We start from the raw sequence: 23,248 nt of genomic DNA on the forward strand, positions 1-23,248 counted from the left end.
GAATAACTTTCCTGTCTCCTCAGTGTTTATGTTTTATGGGTTCTCAACATAAACACTCAGTGAATATTTGTTGAATGAATTATTTAAAATGTCTCCTGCCTCCCTTCCACCACTAACAATGACACACAGAACCACCACCATCTTGTCACCGCCACATGCTTTGTAGTATTTTATTCTTATTCTTGGCCATTTCATGAATCAAGTTTTTCATCTTTCCTTCTTGTGCTTTGAAAACTCTGTATTGATACATATAAGCTAAGCACTATTTCTAGAATTTGAATACTATATAAATCCCCTTTCAAGGAAAATACTTCTCACAGGCCACCCCAGTCCTCCCAGGTCCTCCAACCTGGGTTGGAAAAATATTAAGTTAATAAAATGAAGTCTTATTGTATGAAAGTGTCTTGCAATGGTGAATTAGCACTGCTAGAGAAGTTTTGTCTATAAAACTTGCAAAAGGAGAAGGAAATGAAAGCAATGAAACAAATTCTTATGACTCAAGGAGTCCCCAAGAATATTTTTGCAGCCCCAAAGTCTCATGACCCCATTTTTAGAAACACTGGACTAAACTCTTAGGATGTTAGATAACCCATGGCTACCCAATCCAGCTTCCTTGTCACATAGATGAGGAAGGGAAGACCCAGAGGGGTATGGCTTGCTTAAGGTCACATGGCAATGCAGATTAGAACCTGGGACTCCTGGGTTTGGTTCTTCTGGAATCTACTTTCTCTTCTAGATTATTTTGATAGCTATTAGATTGATAGATATCTACCTAATCACACTCTCTCCATATAATTACAACCTTCTTCTATGCCATTTATTGATGGTTGCCCTGATTTATTTGAAGGAAGTAGGTATAAAATCCTCCCCCCCCCAAAAAAAACCCCTATTTTTCTAAGAAATTTAATTCCCCAAACTCAGCAAAGTAACAGGTGTCCAAAGCCTTTCAAGAATCAATAGCCTCTTCTTATTTTATTGTTGATGAAAAAATGGCAGACTGGTTAACAAAGAGAGAGAGAAAGAGAGTGAGAGATGTTTCTGTCTACCTCTCTGGCAGATAACAGGTAAACCTCCCACCAAAAGAAGCATGCCTTGATATGACCCTCCCAACCTAAACCTTTCCCAAGGCCAAACAAATGCCTTCACTCTCCTCATTCCATCATCCATTTATTCCTTTGACAAGTACTAATTGAGAACATATTGTGGCCAAAATCCCTCAGAGTTGGGAAACTGAGTCTCAGAGAGAGAAAGTGGCTTGCCCAAGGTCACAGACCCAGTAGGTGGCACAGCCCAGACACAATTAGTGAAAAATGATTCATTTTTTTTGAAATCCCTTGGTTTTTCGAAGCAGTTGGCTGTAGGGCAATGATCCCATGTGAAACTGGCCAAGGGATCTGAAGGGAGACATACACTTTAAAATAATAAACAAGAAAATTAGAACACTCCCTAACACCATACACAAAAATAAACTCAAAATGGATTAAAGACCTAAATGTAAGGCCAGACACTATCAAACTCTTAGAGGAAAACATAGGCAGAACACTCTATGACATAAATCACAGAAAGATCCTTTTTGTCCCACCTCCTAGAGAAATGGAAATAAAAACAAAAATAAACAAATGGGACCTAATGAAATTTAAAAGCTTTTGCACAGCAAAGGAAAACATAAACAAGATGAAAAGACAACCCTCAGAATGGGAGAAAATATTTGCAAATGAAGCAACTGACAAAGGATTAATCTCCAAAATACACAAGCAGTTCATGCAGCTCAATATCAAAAAAACAAACCCAATCCAAAAATGGGCAGAAGACCTAAACTGACATTTCTCCAAAGAAGATATACAGATGGCCAACAAACACATGAAAGGATGCTCAACATCACTAATCATTAGAGAAATGCAAATCAAAACTACAATGAGGTATCACCTCACACCAGTCAGAATGGTCATCATCAAAAAATCTACAAACAATAAATGCTGGAGAGGGTGTGGAGAAAAGGGACCCCTCCTGCACTGTTGGTGGGAATGTAAATTGATACAGCCACTATGGAGAACAGTATGGAGGTTCCTTAAAAAACTAAAAATAGAACTACCATACGACCTAGCAATCCCACTATTGGGCATATACCCTGAGAAAACTATAATTCAAAAAGAGTCATGTACCACAATGTTCACTGCAGCTCTATTTACAATAGCCAGGACATGCAAACAACCTAAGTGTCCATTGACAGATGAATGGATAAAGATGTGGCACATATATACAATGGAATATTACTCAGCCATAAAAAGAAACAAAATTGAGTTATTTGTAGCGAGGTGGATGGACGTAGAGTCTGTCATACAGAGTGAAGTAAGTCAGAAAGAGAAAAACAAATACTGTATGCTAACACATATATGTGGAATCTAAAAAAAAAAAAAAAGGTCCTGAAGAACCTAGTGGCAGGACAGGAATAAAGATGCAGATGTAGAGAATGGACTTGAGGACACGGGGAGGGGGAAGGGTAAGCTGGGACGAAGTGAGAGAGTGGCATGGACATATATACACTACCAAATGTAAAATAGATAGCTAGTGGGAAGCAGCCGCATAGCACAGGGAGATCAACTCAGTGCTTTGTGACCACCTAGAGGGGTGGGATAGGGAGTTTGGGAGGGAGACGCAAGAGGGAGGGTATATGGGGATATATGTATATGTATAGCTGATTTACTTTGCTATAAAGCAGAAACTAATACACCATTGTAAAGCAATTATACTCCAATAAAGAAACTTAAAAAAAAGCAACTAAAAATTGCCCATAATGGCAAAGCAAAAGGTAACTTTTATTAACATGTTGGTATATGTACTATCAAAGTTATATATAAGATATAATAAAATTGTGATCATACTAAAAAAATAATAATAATAAACAAGAAACCATTTATAAAGAAAGAAAAATTGAAGGGCAGAAAGTAATGAATCACCATTGCAAGTCGGCATAAAAAGAAAAATTAGTTCATAAAAATGCAGTTGGATAAATAATAGGTTATTTCATCATGTAAATATATCCCCAAAATAACTTTATTGAAATGAAAACATCTATTGCAGCCTGAACTATTCATCACACTAACGTATATCTAGAATCCTAACAAATTTATGAAAATGTTATATTCCATAATCTTCCTGATCCCATGCAAATAAATAGCTGTGCTTCGACGGTCTCGTTACGAAATGATTAATCACAGCTGCCAAAAGCAGCCAAGAAGCTAATTTTGATTTTTCACGTTGTGGGTGGCATTTGGGGGAGTCTCCTAGGACTGTTATCTCTGAGTATCAGACCTTCTGGAATAAAAATCTCATTCCTCTGCCTCCCCCGACCTGGGCCAACATGGGGAAGAAGCATCACTATCACTTTTAAGCTTTTTCCAGCTAAAGAAATTCAAGAGCTTCTTATTGGACAGAATAAGTCAGGAGAGAAAGGAAGGAAGCTAATATTCATTTTTGTTATTTTATCCTCACAACACCCCATGAAATGAACTATTATGACTGAACACAGATAAGGAAATTGAGACCCAAATTTCCCCAAATCACCTAGAGATTGGCTTAGCAGTAAGATGACCTACTTGTCAAGGTTTGCCCAAGACTTTCCCAGTTTGAGCATTGAAAGTCCCATGTCCTGGAAACCCCCTCCCATGTTGGCAAACTGGGACAGCTGGTCACTATACCCAGTGACTCCACTGTGGGTTTACCTGATTTCAAAGCCCTGTCCTCTTTGTATTTGTTCATCATCACCTCCCCCAAGAAATCTCAAAGGCCACATTATAGTGGCAAGAATCCTTTGGGCTTAGAGACGGGACAGGGCTGAAATCCCAGCTTGGCCTCCTATCCTAGCTCCCTGCCTTTGGGCCTGGCTGTTAAATCTCAGGGCTTCTGTTTCTTCAACTGTCAAATAGAGGAAGGAGAAAGTGGAGGTCAGACTAAATTACCTGTATGCCTTCCTCCAACTCCTATATTCCCTAAGTCTAACTGGGTTCTCCCTGCCCTCTTTCTCCCTGCCCCATATAGACCATTCTGGAGCTAAAGAAGTAGAGGCAATAAAACCACTTCCGTCTCTGTTTAAAATCCTGTTCAATTACCTTTATAATTAGAAAAAAAAAGTTTTTTTAACTTTTACTTTAGAAATTCTGTTCCATTTTTCCATTTTTTAAAGAGTTTATTTTGGAAGAGAAGCTAGTTCCTGCAGAGAAAAAAAAAAAAAGTTTCTGGCTGAAACTGTGAATTTTGTAACTGCAAGCTCTTTCAAAGGCAAGAAGGCAGACTGTGAAAGGATGGTTGCTAGGGAGACAATTGTATTTAAATTATCAGCTCACAATAGACCCAGCAAAGATATTGATTGGATGTGAGAGGGTAAAATTATTTTCTTCAAACTGAGGGAAAACTGAGAGTCTGGCTAGAGGGTCACCGTTCCTGAGGTGGAGGGAGGCTGGGTTTGTACTGTTTTTCTTTGTTTAATTGAAGATCCTAAGAACTGAAGGAAAGATGCTTGCTTTATGTTCTCCGTAATATCCTCTCCGGCAAGTTAGCTGAAACAGAGAGAAATGGATACACAGAGAAGGGAAATTTGTTTTGCTCATAAGAAACTAGTGGTTCAAAGGGAAGTTTTTCTAACAATCCTGAAAACAGCACATATGAGAAACCAATAATAGGAGAAACACTCATAAAACTTTCTACCTACGAGAGTATTCAAAGCAGTTGCCTACATTAGCACGTTTAAGCCTCACGATAACCCAGTGAGGTTATTATTATTATTTTCATTTTACAGACAAGGAAACAAAAGGATGCAACAAGTTGCTCAAGGTCTCACAAATAATATGAGGTACCACTGGGATCTGAACCCGGGGACCACAATCCACACTGCCACCTCTACATCAAGCCGCCTCTCCAATGCTGAGCCCACATTGACATAAGAACGCTATTGCCTAAGGACAAGCTCTTGAAAAAGTGTCTTCAGTGAAAGGTGGCCAACAGAGATAGAAAAATATGCATTACTCAAGCCTGGAGAGAAAAACCGGAATTTGATTAAGACATAACTGATCACATTTAAGGACTAGTGATCAAATGAACACATTTTATCCAGATGTTATTCTAGTCTCTTGTAATCTTATAGGAAAGGAATATCATTTTTATCTACTGTTTGACTTAGGTGTTGTTTGACAGCAAAGGAACGGACTCCCTCCCTGAGATAGCTCAGGCAAGAATGTTTTCATAGGCTCAGAGTAGCTAAGCAGGAATGTACCAGGAACCAAAGGTATCAGTTGCTACAGGCCACGAGCTTCTGCTTCTCCCTGGGCTCTCAACCAGGTTCCTCTGCTTCCCTTCGCCCAACGTGGCTGGGAGCCACACATCTTATAAGATTTGTCTACTGCCCACTCCTAGTTCTCTTTGTTCAAATTATAGGCCAGCCAGTCAGTGGACCAGAAGACCATAATTATAGTCCAAACACCTGTGAGGTCTTGAGTAGGGATGGGGGAATGGAGGGAAAGATGCCTCATGTCTGCCTTTTAGTGGACTGTTATTTAATGTTTATGTTCAAGTGTGTTACTGCCTGTTTCTGTCCCTGTAATAGTAGTGAGTCTGCAACACTGACCTTGCATTTCATTTGTATATTTTGTCATCAATTATTTCACATTAGTTCAAGTTCTTACTGGCAATAAACACACGAAAAAAGGCACAAAAATAAAAAGGGGGTACTGATTACCCTCAACCATCAATAAAGATCAAGTGAGTCAACGGAAACTACCTCAAGAAATAGAAAACTGGATCTATTACTTAAAGTTTCATAGATAATGAACAGAAGAACCCGTTGCTTAGGGTCGCAAGATATGGGGGACAATTTAAATGTCCATAAAAGGAGAATGGTTAAATAAACTAACATCCATAGGATAAAATGGCAACCAGCCATAAAAAAGAATATGGTAAATCCAAAGATACTGAGATGGACCACTGTCCGGGGTGTAATACGTGAAAAACTAAAAGTGCACAACAGTATGTTTTAGAGAAAAGAAAGACTTTATGAAACTGTATTGCCTAAACAGAGAGTGCCTCTGAAGGGTGCAGAAGAAACAGGTAACAGTGGTGCTTCTGGAGACTTTGCAAGTGGGGGTCAGGGATAGGAAGAAGGCGACTTATTTTTCACGGCTTCAATTATTTTTTTTTTAATTTTTATTGGAGTATAGTTGATTTACAACTATAATAGTGTTACTTTCAGGTGTACAGCAAAGTGAATCAGTTACGCATATACATATATCCACTCTTGTTTTTAGATTCTTTTCCCATGTAGTTCATTACCGAGTATTGAGTAGAGTTCCCTGTGCTATATATACAGTAGGTTCTTATTAGTTATCTATTTTATATATGGTAGTGTGTATATGTCAGTCCCAATCTCCCAATTTATCCCTCCCCCCTCCCTTATTCCCTGGTAACCATAAGTTTGTTTTCTACATCTGTGACTCTACTTCTGTTTTGTAAATAAGTTCATTTGTACCCTTTTTTTAGATTCCACATATAAGCAATATCATATGATATTTGTCTTTCTGTGTCTGACTTACTTCACTCAATATGACAATCTCTAGGGTTCAATTATTTTTATCATTAACATGCATTATCTCTTAAAAATGGATTTTCCTTGATAGATGATAGATAAGTAGGTAGGTGATAGATAGATATTCATGTATGCCTAGATACATACATACATATATGTATGCTTTATACATATGCACAGATGGATATAGATATAGATATATAGATATAGACATAGATATAGATATAGACTTAGATATAGATATGTCCCAGGTGCTCCTGGAGTGTCCCTTTCCTTTGTAGATCCTTCAGGAAGAAGAAGCATCTCTAGGACCCCCCTCTCGCCTCCAGTCTTCTGTTCAGAGCTTCTGTCTGGTTGTGGGAAACTTCTTGTGGTTTATAAGAAGCTTCCCCATCTATTTGATCCTCATAACAACCCTTTGAGAGGAGAAACTTGGGTATCATTCTCTCCATTTTGCAGGTGGGGAACCATATGGATTTTGATGCAGCCTCAAGCCTGGAGAGTCTAGGTCTTCCAAATCCCAGCCTCGTGCTCCTTCCACTGGACCAGTCTACCTGCTGGGAAGGATCTTCATTTTATTCACCCCTGGAGGCTCAGCCATCACCTACCTCCTCCTTAAAGCCTTTCCAGATCCCTCCCCGGCGCTCTCACAACCCACAGTCCCACCCCTGTGCTCTGGAGCCCCTGCCCCAGCATTTAACTAGATGTGTGACAATTGTGTTGACTTACTCCTCTGATCTGCCCTCCCCTCCCACACCCCCCTCCAAAGTGAGCCCTTCAGGCAATCACTTCTTACCGCCCTCTCTACCCTGTGCCCAGCACCATGCCTGGTACCTAGCAAATACTCAGTAAATATTTGTCGAATAAATGATTCAGGGAATGACCGTTCCAGAGCCTGGTGGCTTCATGTGATTTGAGTTATGGCATATTTTCCCCGATCTAGAAAGAAAAGCTCCCAGACGACCACTCAGCTGTGTTCAGACGTTGTAAATAATTGATCATAAAGATGAAACACACAAGCTGGACAGAGACCTGGGAACCTGTCAATATCAGGGGAATAAATCTCCATTCTCAGCGGCCCCCGGTGCCTGAGCTGGTTTCCCAAGGCCATTAAACTATCCCTGTGGCTCAGGCATTAGTTGGAATAAAGTGTTTGTGTTTGTTTGTTATCATTTCTTAGTAAAACTAATTAAGGAACTAATTGATTGTTTTGTTGTTCTCCTAATTAACTCCATATGGTGCCCATTTCCATGGAGATAGACTGTGAGCTATGGGAAGGACTCTGATTTAGCATGTCGTTTCTGGGTTTGGGGACAATTCTTGAGAATTAAGTATCCTTTCCAATCCCACTTCCCTTCACTGCCGCAGCCATGTTCTTGGCCGCCCTGGCTCCTGGAGGGTGGGCAGACGGGAACTGCCAAGACCAGCCAGGAAAGCCCTGGGAAAAATAAAAAACTTCAGGGCTGGAGCAGGTAGCGGAAGAAGCCCTGGGCTTAGATAATTATTATTATTATTATTTCAGGAGCTTCCACTTCAAGCACCTACTATGCACCTAGAACCACGCTGAGCGCTGTACATACATTACCCCCAAATCCTGTCAATTACCAATGCCTGCTGCAGTGGTCCCATTTCACAGAAAAAGAAACTGAGTCTACAGAGTCATTTGCACAAGGTTATCCAGCTAATTCGTGTGTTCATTCATTCAACAAATAGTTATTCAGCACCTTCTATGGATATTCTAGCCTCCAAAAACAGCTCTGAATCAGATTTGATCCTTCCCCTCATGGGATTTCTTTTCTAGAAGCAGACAGATAATAAATAAGAAAAAATATTATTTTGGATAAAGGCAAAGGCAATAAAGAAAATAAATCCAGGTGGTAAGAGAGAGCGATGGGGGTGCTATTTTCAATCAGTTGGTTAGGAAAGACTTCTGTGAACAGATGAAAATTGAGCTGGAATCTGGAGGGTAAGAAGGAACCAGCCATGTGACTATCTCAGGTGAGGACCTTCTGAGCAAAGAGAACAGCAAGTAGAAAGCTGAGGCAGGAAGGAGAGCTTGCTGTGTGCCAGAAACCAGAGGAAGTCCAGGATAAGGGAGACAGGGGAGAAGATAAGGGGAGGTGAGGTTAGCCAGGGAGCAAAGCCAGGCATGAGGCCCTTAGACGAGAATCTAGATTCTCTGTTATGTGGAGGATTCAGTCTCCCTGACACTAGACTCATATTCTTCTCCTAGCCCTGGGCTGCCCTTAGGTACAAACCAGGAGATCCCATGGACACAGGCAGGGCACTCACCAAGCATGGTCCTGAGAAGGTCCTTTGAGACTGGCTTGCTAAGCGGCTCCTGACTTGTGATCCTTAGATTCTTAAGAATCAAAGGCATTAGTCTCAGGGTGTCTGGCCCAGGAAGAAGAGTGCTCTTTACTTAAAGTCAGGCCCCAAAGCTTAGGTCAACCTTCATGAAGGTCTAGGTCGTAGTGCAGGTTAGTGTTCAGTAAATAGTCACTCTCTTCCCCCTCCCTGCCAGCTGATGTTGGGCTGGGCATGTGACTTGCATTGGCCAATGGAATGTCAGAAGGTGTGATGCAAGCAGAGCCTCATGTATCTTGGTGGATTGGCTGGACCCTTGTGGTCTGGTGATCTGTCATGAGACAGTTTCTCAGATAGCTGTTGTCCTTCAGCTTAGCCCCCAAGGCAAACCCACCATCTGGAGCCAAGCCCAGCCAGCCATAGTTTAGGACAGAGTCACCCAGTGAAACCCAGCCTAGATCAGCTAAACCACAGTTGACCTTCATGAGACGAAGAAAAAATGCTTGTTGTTATAAGCTACTGACATTTAGGGATGTTCATTATACAACATTACTGTAGCAGTCACTCATTAGTAAACCTACTCCTTGCAAGCCCTTGTCTAGATGATGAGATGCAGAAATGGGTAGGGTTAAGGCATTGTGTCTGCCCTTAAGGAGCTGACAGTCTATTAAGACTCATTTTTTTAAGTCATAATTATATTAACTCAATTCAGAAACACTGGTACTTTTACATTGATTGACATTCTGATTGGTAGTTACATAATGACAAAAATTAAAGGGACAAAATTAGAATAATTTAATTACTATAAAGGCTTGTGATATGCTAATAAAGGGAGTTACAGTGAGGTAGAAGAATGCAGCCTTGGAAGGCAGATGTACTGAGTTCAAATCCTGCTTTTGCCACTTAGTAGCTGGATGACTTTGGAAAAAAGAAAGAAAGAGAAAGAAGGAAAGAAAGAAAGAAAGGAAGGAAGGAAGGAGGAAGAAAGGAAGGGAGGAAGAAAGAAAAAGAGAGGAGAGAGGGAGGAGGGAGGGAGGTGGGAGGGAGGAGGGGAGGAGAGGAGAGAGAGAGTGGGAGGGAAGGAAGAAAAATTTCAGTTATTGATCCATGTTACAAAGATGATAGTGTCAGTTAATGTAACAAAGAATTCCCGTGAGGCTGTTTCAGCCAGGGCAGTGGCAAAGGGCTCTCTAAAAAGTGCCATTTGAGTTGAAATCCGAAAGACGAGGTGGCAACCAGGCAATGCAGAGGTTTTGAGACAGAAATGGAGTCAATAGACACATTCATGGACTCAAGTAGACACTTGAATATAAAGGTCCAAAGCTCATTATAGAAGCTCAAGCTTAAAATATAAAATCAGATGTAAAACTGGATATAAAATCAAGAGTCTTTCAGCATGTAATTGACAGCACTGATGAGATCATCTAGGGAGCAGGTGCAGGTAGAGAAGAGAAGAAGCTGAGGACAGGGCCTGCAGCACAGAAAAGAGTGAGGAGGTGACCAGAGAGAGCCAGGGAGGGCCAGGGAGGTAGACAGATGGCCGGCAGAAGTGGGTGCAAGAGAAGCACATGTTCCAAGAGTTTAGGGAGTGCCCATGTTGATTTCCACAGAGAACTCAGCACAGTGATGCCTGGAGTAGGCCTTGGCTTTGGCAAGCCATAGGTCATTTTTGACCTTGATATGAGCAGGCCCAGGAGAAGGAGGTGGACGATAGCCTGACTGGAGTGGATTGAGGAGGGGACGAGAGCTGAGGGAGTGTCCAGCGCCAACAACTCTTTCCAAGAGCTTTGTTTATAGGGGTGCAGAGAAATGATGCAGAAAGCAGAGGGTGATAAAATAGGTATGCTTGTATGCCACAGGAACACCCCAGTACAGAGGAATTGGTGATAACAAGACGGGAAGGACGGAGCGGGCTCCTTTGCGGGCTCAGGAAGGGGTGGGACACCAGGCTTAGGTGATGGGGTTGACCTTCAGTGGGACAGCAGACAAACCTGAGACAGGATCCCGGCCCTGGGAGGACTTGGTCCTCACCTGAGAGCCGTTGGTGCCTCCAGGCGAGAGGGGCTACGTCTTCTCCTCTATCTGTGTCCCTCCTTGGGCAGCCAGCCCGTGCTGGACTCACTGCTCGTATGGTCCTGGCTTTGATCCTGTGGTAGGCACCACCTTCTAAGGCACCTTCTCTGAGCCAAGCCCAGTTCGGTGTTGACCTATGCTATTTATAATCTTCTCAGCAACAGTGAGATATTTGTAAGTCTATTTTAGAGATGATAGGAGATCTGACTTCAATCTGTCTTTGCCATTCACTCTGCCAAGTCAACCCCTTCCCCGCCCCCCCAGGCCTCAGTTTTTTTCTTCTATAAAACAATAAGGTGAGGTCAGAATATTCCAGAAGGTCCTAAGGAGACATACTTGCTGTCTCTTGTGCCACTTCAGTTTCCAATAGTCGCTGAGATTTTCTGAGAATCGGAGGTAGTTCTCCCCTCCATCTTCCTCTCCCCAATTCTCAGGTCAGCTTCCGGCTCACCTCAAACGCAGCTGCTCGCCCAGGTTTTCCTGAATCCCCTCCCTGCCTTCTCCCCTCCAGCCGCTGTCTCTAACCTTTCCAATTGTTTATTTCCTCTGATGCTGTCTGAAGCTCCAGGATAATCGTTGCAGGAGAAGCAATCAGCTCAGCTTTCTACAAGGCATTGAGACAGACAGGCAAACTGGGGTATGAGGCTGTCAGTTTCCGGGCCCTTCCAAATGTTAGAACAATTTTGGTGAATTACAAGCAATAGAGAATCACTTTGGGTGCTCATTAAGTGCAAGGCAGGAACGATGATGCAGGCTTGGAAGCGGAGGCAGAAGCAGGCTTTCCTGGAGCCAACAGCCCACCTTCCAGCATCTTCCAGGGATGACTTCCTTAACCCTCACACTTCTGGAGAAAGCCCAAGGAGCCCCCAGGGTTTGGAGAATGGAGATGATTTCTCCAGGTCCTGGACAATTCACTGTGCATTTACAGAGCACCCACTGTCTACATCGGGTCCCAAGGGTGAGCAAAACACACTAGGCCATTGAGAGAGATGCCCACAGAAATACCGTAAAAGAGAACAGATGGGGGGAAGGAGGAGAGAGACTTATTCTGACCAGGGCTCCGGGGCGAGGGCAGCTTTATAGAAGAGGCAGCATTTGAATAGGGTCTTAAAGAATGAGCACCACATTAAAATACACTCTTATTCCACCATTAACAATAAAAATAATAACAATGGCTAACACCTATAATGCTTATATAATACTATTATGTTCAAGCCTTGTAGCTAAGTGTGTTGCACATGTATTAAATTACCTAATAATTCACAATAACCCTTAGATAGATACTGTCATTATCCTCATTTCATAGATGGGGAAATAGAAGTACAGAGAGGTTAAGTAATATCCTAAAGAATTACAACTGAGCATCCAAGTAGGAATTTAAAAAAAAAAGTGTATAAATGAGATAGTTCTCATAGCTTTTTCAGGGAAAATGAGAGATGACTGATGAACAGAAGAAGTATCAGCTATAAAGACCAGAGTTCACTTCCAGGCCCACCAGTCTTGACTCAGGTGGCTACTCACGTGACTTGAGAGGGTTCCTTAGACTTTCTGAGCTATGCTTCCCTAGAGGAGTTAGCACGGCCCCAGATTCCTAGGAGCAACATCCGGAAAAAGCGGCAGGTGGAAGTCAGAGCCAGAAAACTAGATCTGCATTCATTCCATCACTCACAGCATTCACTGAGCACCTGTGGTGAGCCCAGCACCAGGTTAAGTGCTGTGGGAAGAAAGATAAATGAGACCAAATCCTTGCTCTTATGGGAAATGCAGTGTGGTAGGGAATGCTTGTACATATTAATCTCTGTGCTTTCTCCCAGACTCTGAGGCTCCCAGATTCTTTCAATTGGACCCCAAGCGTCTCTCCACTGCTCCCATCCCCTGGCTGCACAAGGAGGTATAAATCATCCTCTGTGGAATGTAAAACAAAAATTTCTGTGAACATTGCCAAAGGTGAAAAGAGTCAGACGTACACCAGCAGAGCTAGATTTTCTGATGGCGGCAACCATGTAAAAGACAGAAGAATGAAGAAAGGGAGAGAAGGGGCCATGAGGACCAGAAAGGGTGGTGTGGAGATTGCTTAGAGGAAGAAAAGGACCTTGTACCTAAGGTGACAGAGGCCACAGGAACACCAACCAACTCAGGAACACCCGAGGGAACCCCACGGGTCAGGGATCAGCCCCATCAGCCACTGGTCATCTAGCTCACAGTGACATTAGTCTGTGCCCTGCAGACTATGCCTCTAATTGGTCCATCTCTTGAAAACCTTCCATGGTCCCAAGTATTTGACACTTACAAGGTCCCCAGAGCAGAGGATGGAGGCCTTGGGCATCTCATGGAATGATCATGAACTGAAAGAAAAGTATCAAGCTTGGATGAAGGTGGGACTCGAAGAAGGCAGCTTGAAATTGTCTCATTTCACTGTTTGTAGGGGGAGTCAGAGAAATGAAGGCATGGAGATGTGAGTGCTATGACGGAAACTGTTCGGTGTTCCAGGTCACAAAGGAGAATGGGGCCAGTTCTACCACTGGGGCCAGGAAAACCTTCATAGATGAGGTGACCTTCCAACTAAGTCCTGGCCTCAACCACCAAGTCTTGGGGTGAAGAGGGACAGTCATGAAGCCCAGCAGTAGCAAGACCTGGGCTTCAACTAAAGGGCTTCGGTAAGCAGAAGGTACCAAATAGAAACATGACTTGGGATATAAAACAGGACCCCTCAGATCTGGGCCAGAATGGAAGTGGAGGGAGTGGGGCTCAATCCCGGAGCATAAGGATGGGGCCTCTCTTACCTCATGTCAGGGACAGTCCTAGCCCTTGTGGCAGGACGAAGTCATAGGTGGGGCTCAGGTGGCTCCAGTTTGGGAGTAAGACAGGGTCCAGAAGTTGGGCAGCACTTGATACATAAAGATGGATGTAAAATTTTTGCACTTTGATCCCAAAGCCAATGGCCTAAGCCCAAGATGGAAGAAATACAGGGGAAGAGAAGTTTATATGAAAAAGATTTAGAAGTAAGAGATAACTGCAAGTTCTGTAGAAGCCAACTCTAAATTAAACCTAGATTTGTTACAGTTGTCTGGAATGCATGACAGTCAGATGTATAGTCAGGATTTCATAAAGGCATCTTTTTAACCTGGTAGAAGGAATAGGAAACTGAAGGTGCATGGACCAGAGGCTGGATAAAAAGCACCTTGGCTATGAAGTCACCCAAACATGGGTTTAAATCCAGACTGGGACACTTTAGTTGCTATGCAAACTTGGGTGAGCTATTTTGCTTCTCTAAGCCTTAGTTTCCTCAACTGGAAAGGTCATTTGGGAGATTAGAGAAAACATATAAAGCAACCGATAGAATGCCTGGTGTGAAATAGGTGGCTTGAAATATAGTAGCCTTTAATGAGGATGAAGGTGATAAAGATGGTGATGATGGTGGTGGTGGTGGTGGTGATGGTGGTGGTGGTGGTGGTGATGGTGGTGGTGGTGGTGATGATGGTGGTGGTGGTGGTGGTGGCGGTGATGATATTGACAATGATGGTGGTGGTAGTGATGACGGTGATGATGATGGAGGTGGTAGTGTCTGTGACGATGTTGACAGCGATAATGGTGGTAATGATGATGGTAGTGATGATGACAATGATGGTGGTGGTGGTTATGCTAATGGTGATAATGATGATGGTGATGATGGAGGTGGTGTTGATGTTGACAATGATAATGTTAGCAATGGTGGTGATGATGGTGATGGTGGCATTTATGATAAAGGTGTTGATGACGATGGTGATGATGGAGTTGGTGGTGGTGGTGATAATGTTGACAATGATGAGGTTGATGGTAGTGATGATGGTGATGATGGTGATGGTGGTGGTGGTAGTGGTGTTGACAATGGATGATCATGTTGCCCTTTAATTAAGCCAGGATGTGATGATACTTTCTTACCACACCCATAGATCTTGGATACTCTTAAAACCTTGAGAGATGGAGAATAAGCATCCAGGTGGATAGTGAAAGAAATGTTACAACTCTGAACCTCTGAGAAAAAAATACTTTATTTCATAGTCAGCTGAAGCTGGTACTGGGTGAGGACGATAAAAATGCTGTCATTTGCTGGGCCCTCACTATGGACAGCCAGGTACTAGGTGCTTTCACGTTCATCATCCCGTTTCACCCGACAACACTCTGTGAGGGAGGTAGAGAGGTGTTCCTGTGCTAAGGAAAAGTCTATGCTAAGGCCCTGAAGGGGAGGAGTTAGATGGCTGGAGAGTGAGAGCAAAGAGGAAAGTAGGGCAAGCTGAACAGAGTAAATGAATCAGTTCCTACAAAACTCCTGGAGTGGAGCTTGCACATAGTAAGTGCACAGTAAACTCAGACTCTGTGTCATCATTGTCATCATAAAGGACCCTGTAGAAGTCAGGGTTACACCAAGGTGGGAGAGGGGCTGCTGCAGGAGGGAAAGATCTCCCTGTCATAGGAGGCAATGTAAGCAGTGGTCGTCAGACCTTTTAGGTGACGGCGGAAGAGCCGACTGAAGCATTGGATTGGGGCAAAGCTTGGATCGACAAGTTTGGGAAATCATTGCAACCACTGCTCTCTACAAGCTGGTGAACTGAGAAGAAAGGGGCTCAGTAGTCATGAAGATATTTGGGGTCCTCCTGAAAGCCTTCCATGTAGGTGCATCCCAGATCCACCTGGCATCTAGCCCTTACCATCTACCTGGACCGGAAGTCAATTCTGCCAGAAGCACCCAGGCCAACCCCGGGCATAAATGCCCCAGAAAGGCAACATTTTTCTCTGTGCCTTAATCCCTTTCGAGCTCATCCCGCCCCCTTTGTTCTCCCATTTTAATGATTCCATTTTCTCCTCTGGCCCCCCTCGACAGCCACTGTGGATCAGCCCCCATGGCAGGGAACCCTTTAATTGGCAGACACGTTGCCAACACTCAGCTGTGCGGTTGGAGAGGCATTTAGTGGTGTTTGCTCTGTGTGGGGGGAACAGGGAGCTTCCTTCAAACCAAGTAGCTCCGGTCTCTTGTTCAACACAATTTGAAGGTGATAAATTGGACCTGATTTTTTTGGTCATTTTTCCCCCCTGCTGGTTCTTCTGACAAGTGGTCACTGCTGAGGTGGCTGGAGGAGACAGAATGGCTTTCACCAGCAGCTCCCGCCTTCCGCCCACCTTCCTCCATCCCTCCCTTCCTCCCACCACCTCCCTCCATCCTTCCCTGCCCTCCCCTCCAAGGCCAACTCCGGGGCGGTGCCTGATGGACCCAGGGCAGCATCTCTGAGGATCCAGGCACCAGGGCTGCTGAGTTTTGCAAAGGAAGATCTAGAAGGAAGGAGGCTGGGTGCATCCATTCCCTGGAGCATGGCTGCGGGGAATGAGGAAGGGACCCAGAAGCTCGGGCTCTGGAAATTCTCTCCCCCAGGCCCTCACTCTCTTCTCATGAAATTCATTCATTCCACAAGCATTTATTGAGCACCTACTATGTGCCAGGGCACTGTACCAAAGACACAAAAGTGAACAAAACTGATAAAAAAAAATTCCTGCCCTGAACACTCTATGACATAAATCACAGCAAGATCCTTTTTGTCCCACCTCCTAGAGAAATGGAAATAAAAACAAAAATAAACAAATGGGACCTAATGAAATTTAAAAGCTTTTGCACAGCAAAGGAAATCATAAACAAGATGAAAAAACAACCCTCAGTATGGGAGAAAATATTTGCAAATGAAGCAACTGACAAAGGATTAATCTCCAAAATATACAAGCAGCTCATGCAGCTCAATATCAAAAAAACAAACAACCCAATCCAAAAATGGGCAGAAGACCTAAACTGACATTTCTCCAAAGAAGATATACAGATTGTCAACAAACACATGAAAGGATGCTCAACATCACTAATCATTAGAGAAATGCAAATCAAAACTACAATGAGGTATCACCTCACACCAGTCAGAATGGCCATCATCAAAAAATCTACAAACAATAAATGCTGGAGAGGGTGTGGAGGAAAGGCAACCCTCTTGCACTGTTGGTGGGAATGTAAATTGATACAGCCACTATGGAGAACAGTATGGAGGTTCCTTAAAAAACCAAAAATAGAACTACCATACGACCCAGCAATCCCACTACTGGGCATATACCCTGAGAAAACCGTAATTCAAAACAAGTCATGTACCACAATATTCATTGCAGCACTATTTACAATAGCCAGGACATGGAAGCAACCTAAGTGTCCATGGACAGGTGAATGGATAAAGAAGATGTGGCACATATATACAGTGGAATATTACTCAGCCATAAAAAGAAACGAAATGGAGTTATTTGTAGTGAGGTGGATGGACCTAGAGTCTGTCATACAGAGTGAAGTAAGTCAGAAAGAGAAAAACAAATACCATATGTTAACACATATATATGGAATCTAAAAAAAAAAAGTTTTGATGAACCTAGGGGCAGGACGGGAATAAAGACACAGACATAGAGAATGGACCTGAGGACACGGGGAGGGGGAAGGGGAAGCTGGGATGAAGTGAGAGAGTGGCATGGACATATATACACTACCAAATGTAAAACAGATAGCTAGCGGGAAGCAGCCGCATAGCACAGGGAGATCAGCTCGGTGCTTTGTGACCACCTAGAGGGGTGGGATAGGGAGGGTGGGAGGGAGACGCAAGAGGGAGGGGATATGGGGATATATGTATACGTATAGCTGATTCGCTTTGTTATACAGCAGAAACTAACACAACATTGTAAAGCAATTTTACTCCAATAATGATGTTAAAAAAATAAAATAAAATAAAATAATTGGCAAACATTTAAAAGCAAAATATATATCAATAAAAATTTAAATTCAAAATAAAAAAAAAAGATTCCTGCCCTGGTAGATAAGAGGGGAGGCACAGGCAATAAACAATATTTATAATAAATCAGGAAATTATATATATGTACAGGGGGTTGAGTGTTATGAAAAAAAAAAAACCCTAAGCAGTGGAGGGAAAGGATGATGGAGACTGTGGGTGGGAGGGGGGAGATTGCAATTTCCAGTAAGGAAACAGTGACATCAGAGCAAAGCAGTCATGTGTTCACTCATTCTCCAAATTGCCCATTCGCTCACTCCTACCTCCATTCGGGCCTTCATTCATTCAGTCACAAACTCAATTACTCATTCTCCATTCACTGCTTCCCCTATTCACTAAGTCACTCAGTCATGAACTCCCTCATCCAGCAGAGTCTCAGGCACTGAACGCTTGTCATTTCCATCCACAAACCTGCCTCACTCCCTCGCTTCTGGACCTTTGCATCGATCGTTCTCAGAGCCTGAAATGTTACTTTCGTGTGTCTCTAGCCACAGCACCGGGGTTAGTGTCACCCCTCCCAGGAAGCATCCCTGCCTTGTGCTTCTGTTTCTCTCTCATTGTTCCAGCGGTCACTGTCCCCATGTTCAAGACCACAAGCTCCCTGAATTTGGAGATAGTGTCTTATCCCTTCCCCTGGCAGCATACCTGGCACAGAATAGGTAGGTACTCAGTTAAGACTTGAAAAGTCAATCAGTTGTCAGGAACAGTCTGGGCAGAGAATCCTTGACCAACAAGGGACACACTCCCAGGGAGGGGAGGAGCGCATCTGTGCTGGCACCAGGGGCCATCAGCCCTGAGTGAGCTCCGCACTCCCCAGGAGAGAGGCATTTTTAACTTCACTTCATAGATGAGGACATGAAAGCACAGAGTTTAAACGCCTGGTCCAGCCTCCAAGGGGGAATAGATGGCACGGCTGGAACTCCCCCCAAGTCTGTCTGACCCCCGAAAAGCTGCTCTTGCCACACCTCTCAGCTGCCTCCCTTGAGACAAGTAAAACCCATCTGGCCAATTTGAGGCTGAGCATGGAGCTCTCGGGCCACACTCAGAGGGTCCTGGACCCTCACCTTAGCTCTGGGCTGCTGGCTGGTATAAGATGGTTTTCCCGATTCTGCATTTAAATGGGGCCAGACCCCCCCCCCCCCCGCAAGACCATGGAGCCCTGGCCTCGGACCTTTTAACTGGTAATGACTCTGTAGCCACAGCGTGGGCTCATCCATTAACCTGAGGCCAAAGTGCGCCCTGCTAATCAGCCGGCTCTGATTCCATCAAGCAGCTGGGCTGATTGCGGACCTTAATCACAGAGGGATGGTCACAGTCAGACTGGCCAGCCCTCCTCCAAGCCTAAAGGGGAGAGAAAGTTTTATGATAGAGGGGCTGACATTTGGCAGCCTCTTCAAAGAGAGGTTGCCCTAGGCCATGTCTCAGCCAAGACTCGCAAGACCGAAGGAAGAGGAAGAGTTGGGCCAGGCAGACAGGATGGAGCCAGAGAGCCAGATCAAGCAAAGAGAAGGAAGGGAAATTTTTGAGCTTCATGGGCGAAGCCCAGTGCTGGGTGCGTCACTTTCATTGCCCTTAATCTTCAAGTAGTGTTGCAAGGGCAGTGTTCTTGAGCCCCGTTTACAATGGGGAAACTGAGAGTCAAGGAAATTAAGAAATTTTCCAAGGTCATACAGCTGACAAGTGGCAGAGATAAGACTCCAAGGTGCATCTTTCTGGCTTCAAAAACCTCTGTGCCCTTTAAACCATCCCCAGTTATCAAACTTTCAGGCGGGCTGATTTCCTTGTAGTAGGGATGACAAAGCCACTGATATGTAGGTTGAGACTAATGTGAGATGTCCATCCCGGCCACATTTGCATTTGAAGAGAACCGTGATTAACCTGAAGAAGAGGCTCAGTAATCGTGGAATTTCAGGCACTGTGGCAGATGACTGGGGAGCTCTATCAGCCAGAGGGACTCTTCAGGTCTCTCTGGGTCCCGACTTATAATAATCCCCATCCTCCCCCATTTACTCACATTGGCTGTGAAAGAATAGCAAGGAAAGCTTGAGACCCCATGGATATTTTTGCCAAATTCTTTGGAGAATGAAAATAAGAGGTATGAATATCCCGGGAACAAGGGTAAGGGACGCCCATCTTGGAGCAAGATGGCCCAGTCTTGGGAAGAAGACTTCAGCCTTGAATAGAGGAAGAAACAGATGGTCTAGAGAGAGGCAGAGCACCTGGCAGCCAACGTGAGATACGTCATGCTATTCCATTGCTCGCAGCGAGATGGTGGCCTGGGAACCAAAGGTGGGTGAAAGGACAAATGCCAAGGACTCCAGACAGGTGATCCCAGCAGCTTGTCCATGACCAAGAGGATCCCTTACTTCCCCCCACAATTCCCCGTATGTAATCCGTACACCTGCCCGCTGGGTTCTCCACTCCAGGGTCTCCACGGTTGTCCATGCCACCATCTTCTCTTGCCTAGACTAGCAAGATAGCCTCCCAAATGGTCTCCCTGCTTTCGCTCTTGCCCCCTACCATCTGTTCTTGCTACAGCAGTGAAACTGAACCTAAAATAAAGGAAAAACTCCTTGCTAAGATCTACATGGTTCATGCGTTCAAGCCACGGAAGGCTGCCCTGACTTCACCCCATCAAATGCCACTCGCCTTTCAGTCCTCGTATGCGCGGGCTCTCCCCGCCAGGAATGACCTCCTCCACAGCCCCACCTCAGCTCTCTCCAGGACTCCACATCACGATGCCCCGCTGGAGACACCTCCTTCTATCACCCCGTCGGGCCAGCCCAGTCACTCTCTGTCACATCATACTGTTTTATTTACTGCTTTCACAGCACTCATCTCTGAAATTACCTTCTCCTTTCATCTGTTGATGGTTTGTCTTCCCCATTAAAACGTTAGCCCTCAGGAGGGTAGGAACCTTGTCTGATTTGTTCACTGCTGTGGTTCCCAGCAGCTAGAACAGTGCCTGGCGTGTAGTAGGTGCTCAATAAATATTTTTTGAATGAATAGTGCTGAAGTTAGGGTCACAGGGTGGGTAAAGGATGGGGGCCCTCAGAGCACAGGGACTAGAGGCAGAGTGAGTAATGGGATCTGGTTTGTCGTCTGAAATTTGGGGTGTAGCTTTGACATTTAGGGGACAAGAGTATGGAAAATGACAAGACAACTAATTCCAAAGGGTCACTCTTAACTAGTCCTTCTCTACCAGTCCCTGTTCAATAACCTCTATCTTCTAAAAATTCCTCATGTCCATCCAGTTGCTCCCCTTGTGTCCATCTAGATCGGCATCATCACCAACCCAAACCTCTCTGCAGTGTCTTCATGGACTCTCTTGCCTCCAGTGCCACCTCTTCCAAGCAGCCCTCCATCACGCAGCCATGTCTGGCCTCCAGTTCTCATCAAGGTTGCTCTAAAACCTCTAGTGGTTCCCAGTTGCCTATGGGATGACTATGTTCTTCAAACTCCTCCTGGGTCACTGACCTTTGTATATTCTCCTCCCACTGGCTCTTACATCGTGAATTCAGGTCTCCAGTTAAATATCACCTCCTGGGGCCACTTTTTCTGCTTCCCCTCTCATGACACTCAAAGTACGCGATCATGATAGCTCAAGTAATGTCCCCACCCCCTGCAGACTCTCCACCCCACAAGGACAAGTGCCAAGGCATTTTGCTCACCAGTGCATCTCCAGTTCTGTCAAAAAGGAGGCGCTCGATCATAATTGAATGAATGAATAATCGATTAATAATAATTGATTGATTAATAATAATTCATTCATAATTGAATGAATGAATGCATGAACAAATGAAAGATTCTAAAACTCTAGAATCCCTTGTTGGATCTGTGGCCCTGGAGCTTTGGCTTCTTAGCAGGAAGAAGGGTCTTTCTAGCTCCCCACAAACAACGTAGGACCTGCCCTGCCATGGCCCAGACACCTGGGTGGGCTCTGTCTGCTCTAGCTCCTACTCTGCCCATGCACTGGGCCCCTCTTAACCATTCCCCTGTGATGTGACAGGGGAACCAGGCAGAGGCCAGAGCTGTCCAGACCTGGTCAGTCTTTGCCTACCACTCAAAAGTTAAAATTACCCCCGAATTTTACAATTTATTTACTTTTTTCCTTTCTTTCTCTTTGAACCCCAAACTGTTTTTGAGACTTGGCCAGAACTCTTAAAAGAAAATAAATCCTAGGGAAGTAGATTTAGACACTAGTGGTCACAAAGAGCAAATTGAAGTAGAAGACTGTAGTTATAAAGTCAGATTTGAATCCCAGCTACGTGTCTTCTTAGCTATGTGACCTTGGATGAATCCCTTTACCTCTCTGAGCCTCAGTTTTACCACCTGTGAAAAGAGCTAATGATACCTTCCTTGTGAGATTTTTGCGAAAACCAAGATAAGCTAAGCAGAGCATGTGGCCACGGTAAGTGCCCAGCAGGTGATGGCTGTCACAGTGATTAGGTCACAAGCTTTGTGCTCACTCTGTGCTTCTAGCTGTGTGACCTTGGGTAGGTAGCTTCCTCTCTCTGAGCTTTTCACACTCCCCTCATCTCCAGAGTCTCCACTAAGATGCTGCTCTTTGCAAACATGTCGCAATGGGTCACCAAACTCCCTATTGGACTTTCCATAAACCCAATAGGACCCTGAGGGTAAGACTGCACAGCTAGATCACAGAATCCATCCACACCTCCTGCCACTTACCAATATGTCCTTCTGATGCCCACAGCATTGGCACACATTGGCAAGCTCAGGGAGGCGGAGCTCACTGCCCTGACTTCTCCTTTCTGTCTTAATTATAAATCCCATTAATTCCAGTCAGTAAACATTCACTGAGCACCTACTCTGCGCTCTGTGCTGTAGTGAGAACTCAGAGGTGAACAGAACATGGTCCATCAGAACCCAGAGCCTGGGGGAGGTAAAGCCTGGATTTTGCCCTCTTTTTCTGGTCTCCATGAAGAGAGACTCAGCAGAAATCCAAAGGCATACTCAAACATGGTAACTGAGATGAAGTTAATAACGTCTCTTATTGATAAAGGCAAGGGCAAGGCTAGCGAAAGCCAACAAGGGCTCATGCAGTATTCTGGAGTCACCACTCCTAGGTCTGAAAGGGGAAAGGGAGCAGCAGTTACCAAAAGCCAGACAGAATGGCTGAACTTAGCAGGGGCCTCTAGGGAGGGAGGAAAAGGAAGGGAAGTTAGTTTGACCTCTCTCTCCTCCCACCCTTGCATCTCCTGCTGTTGCTTCCCCATTGGCCAAACCCAACAAGAATCCAAAATGTAAGGGAGCCACTGACGCAGTCCCTAAAGGTTGGCCTCCCAGGGCACAGAGCAGGGGGAGGAGGGCAGAGAGAGGGTCTGGAGAGACAAAGGAATATTGTTATATATATTATAACATTGTAAGTCAATTATACTTCAAGATTTTTGAAAAATCTTTCACCAGCACTAACTCACGGTGCATCCTTGGGCAG

General features: G+C 44.4%; 1 long non-coding RNA gene across 1 annotated transcript in view; it reads right to left on the bottom strand.

The window, feature by feature from the left end:
• The window catches only part of LOC309633442, a 35,567-nt gene extending 17,238 nt beyond the window's left edge, over window positions 1-18,329 (bottom strand). The window contains exon 1 of the long non-coding RNA XR_014247525.1: window positions 6,898-18,329. This is a non-coding gene — a long non-coding RNA (uncharacterized lncRNA). The remainder of the gene's footprint in view (window positions 1-6,897) is intronic.
• Window positions 18,330-23,248: the final 4,919 nt, after the last annotated feature.

This window comes from Balaenoptera borealis (genome assembly GCF_965194805.1).
Source record: "Balaenoptera borealis genome assembly, chromosome: 8".
NCBI classification, from domain to species: domain Eukaryota; kingdom Metazoa; phylum Chordata; class Mammalia; order Artiodactyla; family Balaenopteridae; genus Balaenoptera; species Balaenoptera borealis.